At 36.7% G+C, this 13601-nt stretch overlaps 1 protein-coding gene across 1 annotated transcript in view; it reads right to left on the reverse strand.

Annotated features, from left to right (window-relative positions):
* Nucleotides 1-13601, reverse strand: part of UBR1 (ubiquitin protein ligase E3 component n-recognin 1) — a 149723-nt gene that overhangs the window by 120371 nt on the left and 15751 nt on the right. The window lies entirely within an intron of this gene.

Raw genomic sequence — 13601 nt, forward strand, 5'->3', positions numbered from 1 at the left:
TCCCCAAAACCTTCCTCCAAAACATAAACAAGGAGAGCAAGAAAACCACACAGGATTCATGTCTGCAGCATTACTGAGAGATGAAAAATACATTCCACAGGCTTCAGATGACTTGATCCATTAGAGTTCCTATTGCCTATAGCTTCAAGCCTACAAACGCAGACAAGAGAGGGGCTTAAGAGGCTCCAAGAAAGAAAACAGAAGAGTATAGAGGACTTAGATGAAGCACATACAAAGCCACGCCCAATACTGGGGAACATAGGCTGAGACGAGGCAGTTCCCAGGGAAAGATAAAAAATGAGCATGACCAGAAGTGGCAACTTGAAAGAAGTGTTGCTTTTGGAGGAAAATGAAATATGTTTTTTTTATTTTAATTTTTTTTTGGTTAAAATATTTTACTTATTTATTCGACAGAGAGAGAGATCACAAGTAGACAGAGAGGCAGGCAGAGAGGAGGAAGCAGGCTCCCCGGTGAGCAGAGAGCCCGATGCGGGGCTCGATCCCAGGAACCTGGGATCATGACCTGAGCTGAAGGTAGAGGTTTAATCCACTGAGCCACCCAGGCGCCCCGAAATATGTCTTTTTAAAAAAAGGTGATAAGCCCTGAACAGTGTGGCAGTAAATGAAACAAGGGGGAAAAAAGGGAAAAACTAAGGATCCTACAGAAATGAGAGAAACACAAGCCAAATGCTCTCCTCACCTCACCTCTACCACCAGCATCATCTATAAAAGAAATTACACAGAAGAGGGCAACTGACAGAAGAGACCACTTGTGGACCCTATCCATGAAATAAAAAAGAATAGAGGTAGACCACATTCATACAAAACTATTACCAAAAAGGAAAGGCCAAAATTGCAGTAAGAGCCAAAATCCAATCACAAAGCTAAAGGAAATTGTAATATAAGGCTCCAAACTTAATTACATAGCCTCAAACAAGCATCTGGGGGATATGAAAGTCCTTAATCAGATTAAAGCACCTTTAATTAGAAATAAAGAAACTAAGAACAGAAGTGGACAAAAAAGGAATAAATGAGACCTGACTGAACTCAGGAAAACAAACAAACAAACAAACAAAACCCAGAAGAGAACTAGAAAATCCTATCAGAAATGAATTCTAAATTACAAGGTGCCCAAGACAATAGGTTCAAATGAAAATATAATACATAACACTAGGGGCGCCTGGGTGGCTCAGTGGGTTAAGCCACTGCCTTCGGCTCGGGTCATGATCTCAGGGTCCTGGGATTGAGTCCCGCATCGAGCTCTCTGCTCAGCAGGGAGCCTGCTTCCCTCTCTCTCTCTCTGCCTGCCTCTGTCTACTGTGATCTCTCTCTGTCAAATAAATAAATAAAATATAAAAAAAAATAATACATAACACTAAACAAAGCAGGAAAAGCAATTAAGAAATGAAAATGCGGTAATTAAATACAGAGTTAGAGAGAAGGGGGTTACAACAGAAAATAGGCATGACTGGAGTCACCAAAGAAGAAAATCTAAACAATGGAACAGAGCTGATATTTAAAACTGTAATCCAAGGAAACTTCCTAAAATAAAAGAAGACCTGAGTCTACACACTGGAAGTACCCATGAGTCAGTAAAACTCACCTAGGATGATCAGCTCTGAAGTATATCCTACTAAAGTTCTAAGACTGTAAAGATAAATGTCCTAAGGCTTTCTGGCAAAAAGATGAAATAACAACAGTAGCAAGAAAATTAGACTGTTATCAGACTTCTCAATGACAACATATAAAACAAGACAATAGCAGAGCTGTGTCTTCAAGGAAAGAAAATGCAACTCAAGGATGTTATCGCTAACCAATCTATAAAAATACAATTTTGAACATGTCAGAACATCAGGAATACTGTATACATGAGCCTCTCCTGAGGAATCTACTTGAATAGAGATCAGCACACTTTATGTATAAAGAAACAAGTAGTGGGGAGCCTAAAAGGCTCAGTCAGTTAAACATGTGACTCTTGATCTCAGCTTAGGACTTGAACTCGTGAGTTCAAGCCATCTGTTGGGGTCCATGCTGAGAAAGGAGCCTACTTAAAAAAAAAAAAAAAAAAAGGGAACAGACAGTAAATATGTTAGGCTTTTCAGGTGCTATAATCTCTGCTGAATTACTCAAATCTACTGTTGTAGTGCAGAAAGAGCCACAGACAATAAATACATAAAAGAGCATGGATATATTCCAATAAAGCTTGATTTATGGGTACTAGAATTTAATTTTATAATTTTCATGAAATAGAAATTTTAATTTCACATAATTTTCATGTATCATAAATTATTACTTTTCTTATCGTTCCCCAATCATCTAGAAATATAAAAACAAACTTAGCTTGCAGGCCATACAAAAACAGGCAGTGAATCAGATTTGACCCACAAACTAGTTCATCAACCCTTAGAGTATGAGCTTCATCTGACCAAGAGATGACTAGAAAGACCTGAGAAAAAGGACAAATGGTGAACATTTTACAAATTTAATTTCAGAGTTAAGAACAAATCAAAAGTAAGGACATGGATGGAGAATGTAAACATTGTATGATCTAACAATCAGAAGGGCTACAATTAAAAACTGGGACAAGTGGAAGAGAAAGTAACATAAGATTATTAACTATTATACAGGTAGTAAGAAGAATTAAAGATATCATTAAAACTGACACACTAGGGGAACCTGGGTTGCACAGTCAGTTAAGGGTCTGCCTTCAGCTCAGGTCACGATCCCAGGGATCTGGAATCAAGCCCTGCATTGGGCTCCCTGCTCAGTGGGGAGACTGCTTCTCCCTCTCCCTCTATCATTCCCCCAACTTGTACCCTCTGGCTCTATCTCTTTGTCAAATAAATAAATAAAATCTTCTTTTTAAAAAAGTAAAAGCATCATCTTAGAATAGGGAATGGCGTAGAAGCAAGGCACAAAATTTAGAAGCCTTAAAAAATATGGCAAATTTAACAACATACATATTTAAAATGTCAGAGGACAAATGACAGATGACAAATGACAAATGACTTTTAAATCAAGTTAAAAGGCAGAAAACAGATCTTATAAAATCAAACATACACTTAACTTAAGATTAAGCAATCCTACTTCTAGGTTACCCAAATGAAATGCAAACATTTGCCCACACAAAGACTTGTACATGAATGTTTAAAGAAGCTTTATTTAAAAGCTGGAAACAGGGGCACCTGAGTGGCTCAGTGGGTTAAGCCTCTGCCTTCGGCTCAGGTCATGATCCCAGGGTCCTGGGATTGAGCCCCGCATCAGGCTCTTTGCTCAGCAGGGAGCCTGCTTCCCCCTCTCTCTCTGCCTGCCTCTCTGCCTACTTGTGATCTCTGTCAAATAAATTTAAAAAATCTAAAAAAAAAAAAAAAAAAAGCTGGAAACAACTCAAATGTGCACCAATGATGAAGATAATAAATTGTAGCAGATCCCCACAAAGGCATACTATTCAGCAATAAAAAGGAACAAATGCTGATATATGAGAGGATCTCAAAGGCAATACGCTAAGAGAAAAAAGCTAAACAGGAAACACTACATACTATTTTATTTCATTTATATGACATTCTGAAAAGGCAAAAATATAGGGGCAGAAAACAGTTCAGTGACTACCAGGAACCAGGGATATGGAGACAAGACAACTGAATGTAAAGGAATTTGGCAGATGAGCAAACTATCTTGATCGTGGCAATGGTTACTGAACTATATAATGTTTGTGAAAACCTCAAACTGTACACCTTAAGTGTAGATTTTATTTTATATAAACTTTATCTCAATAAATCTCACTTAAAAGAAGTTTTAAAAAAAATTATTAAAATATTTGTGAAGTATGTAACATAGCAATAAGTTAAAAAACAATAGAAAAATGAGTAAAGAAATAGTAACACAAAAGAAATTGAATATACATTTAAAATATGAAAAGATGTTAATACTACAAATAGATATGCAACTTAAAGTAATGACATTCTTCAATAATCTGAAATCTAATAGATGGCAAAATGTAAAAGAAAAGACTGATTAAATAAAGGTTGGGGACAGCTGTGGAAAAAGAGCATTTTCATATTTTTTAAAAAAGATTTTTATTTGAGAGAGATAGAGAGCACAAGTGGGGGTGAGGGGCAGAGAGAGAGGGAGAAGCAGACTGTCTGCTGAGCAGGGTGCCCAACGTGGGGCTCAATCTCAGGACCCAGGACCATGACCTGAGCTGAAGGCAGACACCTAACCAACAAAGCCACATAAGTGATCCCATTTTCATAGTCTTTTACTGAGAATGTAAGCTCACGGTAATTCAAGGAAAATATTTGGCAAAAATCTAACAAAATTTTAAATGCATATACCCTTCAATCCAGAAAATCTACCTCTAAATATCTAGCATCAGGCATTCTTGGATTATATATATGCACTGGTTCATATGAAAACAAAGGTATATGTTTACATTCCAATAATATTGGTCAGTGAAGAGCTGGAAACAACATAATTGTCTAAAAAAAGGGGAGGGTTAAATACATATATGGTGATATAATCCCACAAAGGAATACATGCAACAATTAATAAGGCAGGAGAGTTGTTATACGTATCAACATAGAATTATTCCCTTTACATACTGTTAGGCTGAAAACAAATTGCAAGACAGGATATATAGTTTAAGATCCATTTATATAGACACACTATATACACCCCTCCTAAACATGTAAATGTGTGTGCATGTTTGTAAATACATAAAGATTTGTAAGGATGTATATACACTAAATCGTATTCAATTTAATAAAGAAAGTACAATGAGACAGAATGGCAACTATAATTTTTATTTATATTTTCCTGTATTGTTTGAATTTTTTAAAAGGTAGTTTTATTATATTGCCTGGATAAATTAATTATTTTTAGTGCTGTTGTTTCAAAGACAATATAAGAATATAAATCTCATCATGTAAGATTACAGCAGGCTGATGTTAAAATAGACCCTCATGATTATCTTTATAATTAAATGTTAGATATCAGCTCTACCTATGGTCTAGTCCTTTTGATCCCAAAACTTCAAGAGACGTTTGCTGAAAGCCTCCATATTCCAGGTACTATGAAAGACACAGGAGGTGTAAAGTACATGAGACCTGGGCCTTGTCCTGCAGAGTTTACAGTCAGATGGGGATGAAGGACACGTAAACTTATCATTGCAATTTAGTAAATGAAAATAGAGACATACATGGCAAAGGGACAGAGAAAAAGAAGACTGGTAGTGGGCTTTGTTTTCTTCTTCAGATTTATTCTAACTGACCCTGCAATGTGTTCAATAAAAGGATACCAATGTTAGAAGCTGGCCTGGCTTTGGTATCAGCTTCCAAGGTACGAGAAGACCCTAATTAGGTGAACTCAGCCACACTATTTTGGTTCTGTTTGATCAAAGCTACATTATTGTGATCACGGCTTCCTGGAATTTAGTCTACTTATCAAATCAATGACCTTGGCCCTGTCAGCAAGGATGATGGCAAAATAAACAGCCTTGTTCCTATGATCCAGGAAGATGGCAAAGTAGCAATGCAGGGATATTTCATACTCACCATTCCAGAATAAGCAAAGAGAAACAACTAAGAACAATCAAGAAAATACTTTTCAATGAAGTGGAGGAAAAATTGTTTTAAGTTGGGTTCAGTTTGAAAGGTTTTTAGTTTAAAGGGTTTCTATTTAAAGGTTTCTGCAGGTTCTGTGAGATTCTATACCCTAATTGTAGTACATTTGGTCTAATTCTTTCATGAGGCACTTTCATAAAAGGTACTAGGAAACTTTGAAATTCATTTTTAAAAATTAACAGACTTTTGTAGAACAGTTTTAGGTTTAAAGAAAAAATAAGCAGAAAATACCAAGTTCCCATATACCTCTACTTCCCCACCCCCATCAGTTTCCCATATTATTGACACCTTGTATTGGAGTGATACATTTGTTGCAACTGGTAAGTCAATGTTGATATATTATTTTTTGATACATTATTAACTAAAGTCCATAATTTATATTAGGGTTCTCTGCGTTGCGTACTTTTTTTGTTCTAACATATTAATAATGACATGTATATACCACTACAGTATCATACAGAATAGTCGGGGCGCCTGGGTGGCTCAGTGGGTTAAGCCGCTGCCTTCGGCTCAGGTCATGATCTCAGGGTCCTGGGATCGAGTCCCGCATCGGGCTCTCTGCTCAGCAAGAAGCCTGCTTCCCTCTCTCTCTCTCTCTGCCTGCCTCTCCGTCTACTTGTGATCTCTCTCTGTCAAATAAATAAATAAAATCTTAAAAAAAAAAAAAAAGAATAGTTTTACTACCCTAAATATCTCCTGTGCTCCACCTATTCATTCCTCCATCCCTCTCACCACCATTGTCAGGCTCTACTTTTTAGTCTCCACGGTGTTGCCTTTCCCAGAATGTGATACAGCTAGAACCACACAGTATGTAGGCTTTCACAGTAGCTTTCTTCACATTGCAATATGATCATTTAAGGTCCTGTCATCTCTTTTAATAGCTCATTTCTTTTTATCACTCAAGAATATTGCATTGTAATGGTATACTAAAGTTGGTTTATCCATTCATCTATTGATAGACATCTTGGTTGCTTCCAAGTTTTGGAAAATGTGAAAAAAGCTTCTATAAACATTCTTGTGCAGTTTTCAGTTTATTTGGGTAAATATTAAGGAACACAACTGCTGGATCATATGGTTACAGTATGTTTACTTCTGCAAGAAACTGCCAAAATGTTTTCCAAAGTAGTTGTACCATTTTGCATTTCCCTCAGGAATGAATAAGAGTGCCTGTTGCTCCTAACTTCATCAGCATATGGTGTTAACTGTTAGTGCTTTGGATTTTGGCCATTCTAATAGGTATGTAGTGGTACCTCATTCTTGCTTTAAAAACAGACGATGCTAAGCATTTTTCATGTACTTGCTGACCATTTATACATCTCCTTGGTGAAGTCTGTTTCAAATCTTTTGCCCATTTTTAAACTGGATTGTTAATTTTCTTACTGTTTAAGAGTACTTTGTATGTTTTGGATACCAGTCCTTTATCACATACATGTATTGTATACTTCCACCTAATCTGAGGCTTGTTTTTTATCTCCTGAAATGTTCATATTTTTTAAACCAGTAATTCCACCTCTGAGAACCTATCCTAAGGAAATAATCCTACATACAGAAAAGTGACTCACACACAGAGATGTTTATAGCAGGGTGCCTGGGTGGCTTAGTTGGTTAAGGATCTGAATCTTGATTTTGGCTTAGATCATGATCTTAGGGTAGAGAATTAGGAGCCCCAGTGTGGAGTCAGCTTGAGTTTCTCCACATCTCCCTCTGCCCCTCCCCCTGCTCACATGTACACTTTCTAAAACAGATTAATCTTTTAAAAAAAGATGTTTATAGCAGCACTGCTTACCATAAAAAAACACAACTGAATCCTAATTACATTCCCCCAATAATAAGTAATAGTTAAAATAAACTATGGTTAAGTATTATATATACAATATGTTTTAAAAGAAATACCAAAAATTGAATGCATAATTTATTATGCATGAATAATTTATATATTTTGCTATTTCCATATAACAGTCTACCATGAGAATGTTTTTCTTTCACAACTTTATAAACTTCATTTGGAGACATTTATTTCTGATTAAAGGGGAAGACTGTATGAATACGGGCATATCTCAGAGATCATACAGGTTCAGTTTCACACCACTGAAATACAGCAAAAAGCATAATAAAGTGAGTCAAATGACTTTTTTTGTTTCCCAGTACTTATAAAAGTGACATTTATACTATACTATAGTCTATTAAGTATTTAAATTATTAAGTGCCATTATAATTAAAAAAAAGGTATATATACCTTAATTTAAAAATATTTTACTGTTGGGCGCCTGGGTGGCTCAGTGGGTTAAGCCGCTGCCTTTGGCTCAGGTCATGATCCCAGGTCCTGGGTTTGAGCCCCGCATCGGGCTTTCTGCTCGGCGGGAGGCCTGCTTCCTCCTCTCTCTCTCTGCCTGCCTCTCTGCCTACTTGTGATTTCTCTCTGTCAAATAAATAAATAAAATCTTTTAAAAAAAAATATTTTACTGTTAAAAATGCTAGCCATCATCTAAGATTTCTTTTTGGGGTGGGGGGGTCTTGCCTTGATGTTGATGGCTACTGACTGATCAGTGTGGTGGCTGCTAGAGAAGGCATGGCTGCAACAATTTCTTAAAATATGACAACAATAAAGCATATCACATTGACGGACTCTTCAATGAACAATTCCTCTGTTCCATGCAATATTATCTGATGGCATTTCACCCACACTAGAACTTCTTTCAAAATTGAAGTCAATCCTCTCCAACCCTGCCACTAATTTATCAACTATGTTTATGGAATATTCTAAATCTTTTGTTGTCATTTCAACAGTCTTCACCAGTAGATTCTGTCTCAAGAAACCACTTTTGCTGCTCAGCCATCAAAAGCAACTCGTCATCCATTACAGTTTTATTATGAGCTTGCAGAAATTCAGCCACATCTTCAGGCTCCACTTCTCATTTTAGTTCTCCTGCTATTCCTATCACATCTGCAGTTGGTTTTCCTCCAATCAAGTCCTGAACCCCACAAAGTCATCCTTGAGGGTTGGAATCAACTTCTTCCAAATTCCTGTTCATGTTTTCTCCTTCTTCACATGAAGCATGAATGTTCTTAATCTAAAATGATGAATCCTCTCTATAAACTTTTCAATTTGCTTTGCCCAGACCCATCAGAGGAACCACTTATCTATAGCAGCTGTAGTTTTACGGTATGTTTCTTTTTTCTTTTTTGGTATGTTTCTTTAAAAAAAAAAAAAGATTTTATTTGTTTATTTGACAGAGACCACAAGTAAGCAGAGAGACAGGCACGCAGGGAGCCCGATGTGGGGCTCAATCCCAGAACCCTGGGATCATGACCTGAGCTGAAGGCAGAGGCTTTCACCCACTCAGCCACCCAGGTGCTCCTGATATGTGTTTCTTAAATAAGATTTGAAAGTTGAAATGAGTCTTTGATCCAGGGGCTGCAAAATGGATGCCGTGTTAGCATCAAAACAACATTAGTCTTATTTTACATCTCCATCAGATCTCTTGGGTGACAAGATGCACTGTCAGTAAACAGTCATATTTTGAAAAGAATCTTTTTTTTAAAAAAAAGATTTTATTTATTTATTTGAGAGAGAGAAAGAGTATGAGAAGAGGGAGGGTCAGAGGGAGAAGCAGACTCCCTGCCAAGCAGGGAGCCCGATGCGGGACTCGATCCCGGGATTCCAGGATCATGACCTGAGCCGAAGGCAGTCGCTTAACCAACTGAGCCACCCAGTCGCCCCTTGAAAAGAATCTTTTATCTAAGCAGTAGGTCTCAACAGTGAGCTTAAAATATTCAGTAACCATGTTGTAAACAGAAATGTTTTCATCCAGGCTCTGCTGTTCCATTTACAGAGCACAGGCAAACTAGTTTTCGTGTAATTCTTAAGGACCCTAGGATTTTCAGAAATGTAAATGAGCACTGGCTTCAACTTCAAGACATCAGCTGCATTAGGTCATAACAAAAAAGTCAGCATAACTTTCGAATTTTTGAAGCCAGGCAATGACTTCTCTCTGCCTACTGAAGTCCTAGATCGCATCTTCTCCAATACAAAGATGTTTTGCCTACACTGAAGATTTGTTGTTGAGTGGAGCCACCTTCATTAATGATCTCACCGAGATTTCCTGGAGAACTTGCAGCTTCTACATCAGCACTTAGCTCTTCACCTCGTAATTTATGTTACGGAGATGGCTTTTTCCCCTAAACCAACCTCTGCTAGGTTCCGACTTTTCTTCAGTAGCTTTTTCACTTCTCTCGGCCTTTACAGAATTGAAGAGCATTACAGTTTTGCTCTGGATTAGGCTGGCTTAAGGGACTGTTGTGGTTGATCTGACCTTCTATTCAGACCTCTCAAGTCTTTTCCCTATCAGCAATAAGGCTGTTTTGCTTTCTAATCATTCATGTGTTCACTGCAGTAGCACTTTTAATTTCTTTTAAGAACTTAGCTAACTGGCATAAGAGATCTAGCTTTCAGCCCAACTCAGCTTTCACCATGCCTTCCCCACTAAGCTTAACCATTTCTAGCTTTTGATTAAAAGTAAAAGATGTGTGATTCTTCCTTTCACTTGAACACTTAGAGGCTACTGAAGGGTTATTAAATGGCATAATTTCAATACATTTGGGTCTCAGGGAATAGGGAGGCCTGAGGAGAGTGAGAGAGAGGGGAATAGGCAGTCAGTAGAGCAGTCAAAACACATACAACCTTTATAAACTAAGTTTGCTGTCTTATATGGGTACAATTCATGACTGCCCCAAACAATTACAATAGTAATAGCAAAGGTCACTGATCACCATAACAAATGTAATAATAATGAAAAAGTCTGAAATATCACAAGAATTACCAAAATGTAACATAGAGACATGGACTGAACAAATGCTGTTGGAAAAATAGTACCAACAGACTTGACACAGGATTGCCACAAACCTTCAAGTATAAAAAGCATGGTATCTGCAAAACACAATTAAGTGAAGCGCTATAAGACCAGGCATGCCTATAATATTGTTGGTTGTAACTCATTTTCCTTGCTTTCAATAAAGGAAACATTTACTATTCAAAAATAATCTTTAACAGTGGGTCTTTGAAGAGAAAATGCACAGATTAGCTTCAGGTTATTTTAAAAAAATAGTACGGCAGTATATTCTTTTTTATATGTACTTTTTAATAGTACGGCAGTGTATTCTTTTTTTATATGTACTTTTTAAAATGTGTGTACAAGCATTTAAGTTGTACTCTTCTAACAGATTTCAACTATACAGTACAGTGTTATCAATTATAGTCACATTGTATGTTAAGGGATAAACTATGGAGAACCTAGAGATCATGAAGAGTCACATTCACACAGCAGAATAAACAGTTCAAAATTTCAACTTTGTTATTTTCTTGTTCTCAAGTTGTTTGGACTACCTGCCACTAAGAGTTTTTCTTGGTTCTGTCTTCTTCAGTGTCCAATCTTTGGTCTGTCCCCTGTCATTACTCTTCTTTGTGTTCTCTGGAGCAACAGATACCCCTTCTTATTTCTTCCAATCTTTCTTTTTCTTTTTTTTTTAATGGCTGTTTTCTTCTATGAAGTGTTTTATTTCACAGAAGATATACACAATAAGGTAAGTTACAAAGGTAAGTTATAGGTAAGTTACAAAGTAAAACAATGAAATGAACACCCATGAACCTAACACCCAACCCAAGAGAATATTAATACTGCTGAAACTGCCTGTGCCATCCTCCAGAATCCCATTCTCTTACATGCCCTAGAAGTTACCACTCACCTGTAGTATGCTTATTAGTCATTCACTTGCTTTTCTTTAAAAATTTCACCACATATACAGCAATTCCAGAGAGAGTCTATCAATCTATTCTCTCATCAAAAGTGTTCTGTTCCCTTCACACTCACATTTGATGGGTAATATATTTTTTTTAAGATTTTATTTATTTATTTGACAGAGATCACAAGTAGGCAGAGAGGCAGGCAGAGAGAAAGGAGGAAGCAGGCCCTCTGCTAAGCAGAGAGCCCTATGTGGGGCTCGATCCCAGGACCCTGGGATCATGACCTGAGCCGAAGGCAGAGGCTTTAACCCACTGAGCCACCCAGGCACCCCTGATGAGTAGTATTTTTTAAAGCTTATAGATATCATCTTTTATTAGGCATAAAACACCCCATCCTTTGGATGACTCAAAGGTTCCTGAGTAAGTCAATGTAAGCACCTTATTCTGTAAGATGAGCTCTATAAAACCTCAAGATGGCAAACCTAAGTATGCTCCATAAAAGAGTGCTTCATAGTGATGATGTAAACTGGTAAGCTTTAAAAACTTGAAGGTAGCCTGGTGAAAAGGTTCCCAAAATTTAACAAAAAAGTTCTTATCATTCTACAGAAAAACCAGAAAAGGAAGAAATGTAGTGAGATCTTTCACAGAGCTACATGGATACAACTTAAAGGACTGGTCTTTATTCTGGAATTATCCTACTTTCCTGGAATTAAAATATCTTTTCCTTTATAAAATTATAGGAAATGGCAGGTATATTTGGTTGCTGTCCACGTGTTCTTTTTAAAATTAAAACTGAACTTCATTAGCCAAAGAAAAATTGAAAACCCTATGTCTCATTCAAAGCTTTTGCAAACTGTACTGACCCCCAAGATCCCAAAGCTTAGAAAGCATAAGCTTAGAAGTCTTGAAGTCTGAGGAACTGGAAAACTTTGGTCTTAAGACTTTTAGCATCTCTGGGAGATCATTAGTCTCCCAAAGTAAAAATGAGAAGAAATTAACAACTTTCTCATGTCTCTACTTCCAGCATTCTTTCTTTGGCTTTCCAGCATAAGCAATACTATAATTAACGGAGGTGATAAGAAAATATGGAAATATGAAATAAAGTTAACAAATGCTTAACTTTATAAATCTCATCAGCAATTAGCTTTGCAATCTTGGGAAAACATTTTAACCACACTATATCATAGGTTCCTCTATCTATTTATTCTTGTGCACAGTAATAATAATACTTATAATCTTTATCAATAGCCCATCACCTCCTGAAATAGAAATAGTAATGTTGAGACCAGTCTCATAACATGAATAGTGCTTTCAATTCTATAGAAAACACAGATATACCTTTAAGATGTTATATACATTTATACAGGACCTTACCGTATTTAACAGGATGTTAAAGAGAACCATCAATAAAATCAACATCTGTCTAAGCCCAGAGTATACAAAGTATACAACCAACACAAATATGTGAGAAACACATTTCAGCTCAAAATAACAAAGTTGTCTACAAATGTAACAAGTAAGGAAAAAACCCCTCAACCTCATTAGTAATTAGGAAAATTAAGACCACAATGTGATACTATTATAGACCCACCAGACTGGCTAAAATTAAAATGACTGACAAGACCAAATCTTCCAAGAATGTGCAGCAATGGGAACTTTCACATACTGCTGGAGAGACTATAAATTAGTATACACACTTAGGAAAACAATGTGACATTATTTATTATAACTAATGATTCACATACCCTAGAACTCAGCATTCTATTCCAGGTATGTACTTTAGGGAAACTACTGGACATGTGTACCAAAATACACAAATAAGAATGTTCACAGCACAACTGTTCATAACAGCCCCAAACTAGAAACAATCCACACATATGGTACAATGGATAGAGACAACATGGATTATTAAATACTTGAAGGTCACTGGACAAACTATAGTTATTAGACATAATACTCTACTCAACAAGAAAAAGATATAGCATGACTCTGTCTATATAAAGCTCAAAAATAGATTAAACTATTCGATGTGATTTGAGTGATAAACTAAAAGAGAAATCAAGGAAACCATTATCACACAACACTGGAGAAAGGTTATCACAATGGGAGAGAGAAAGACTGATATAGAAGGGATAAAAAGGAGGCCTCTGAGAGCTGACAATGCCTATTCTTGACCTAAGTAGTGGTTATACAGATGTTTGCATCATAGTTATTCTCTAAGTGCTCATGTGCTTTATACA

The sequence above is a fragment of the Lutra lutra genome, chromosome 7, assembly GCF_902655055.1.
Source record: "Lutra lutra chromosome 7, mLutLut1.2, whole genome shotgun sequence".
Taxonomy (NCBI): Eukaryota; Metazoa; Chordata; class Mammalia; order Carnivora; family Mustelidae; genus Lutra; species Lutra lutra.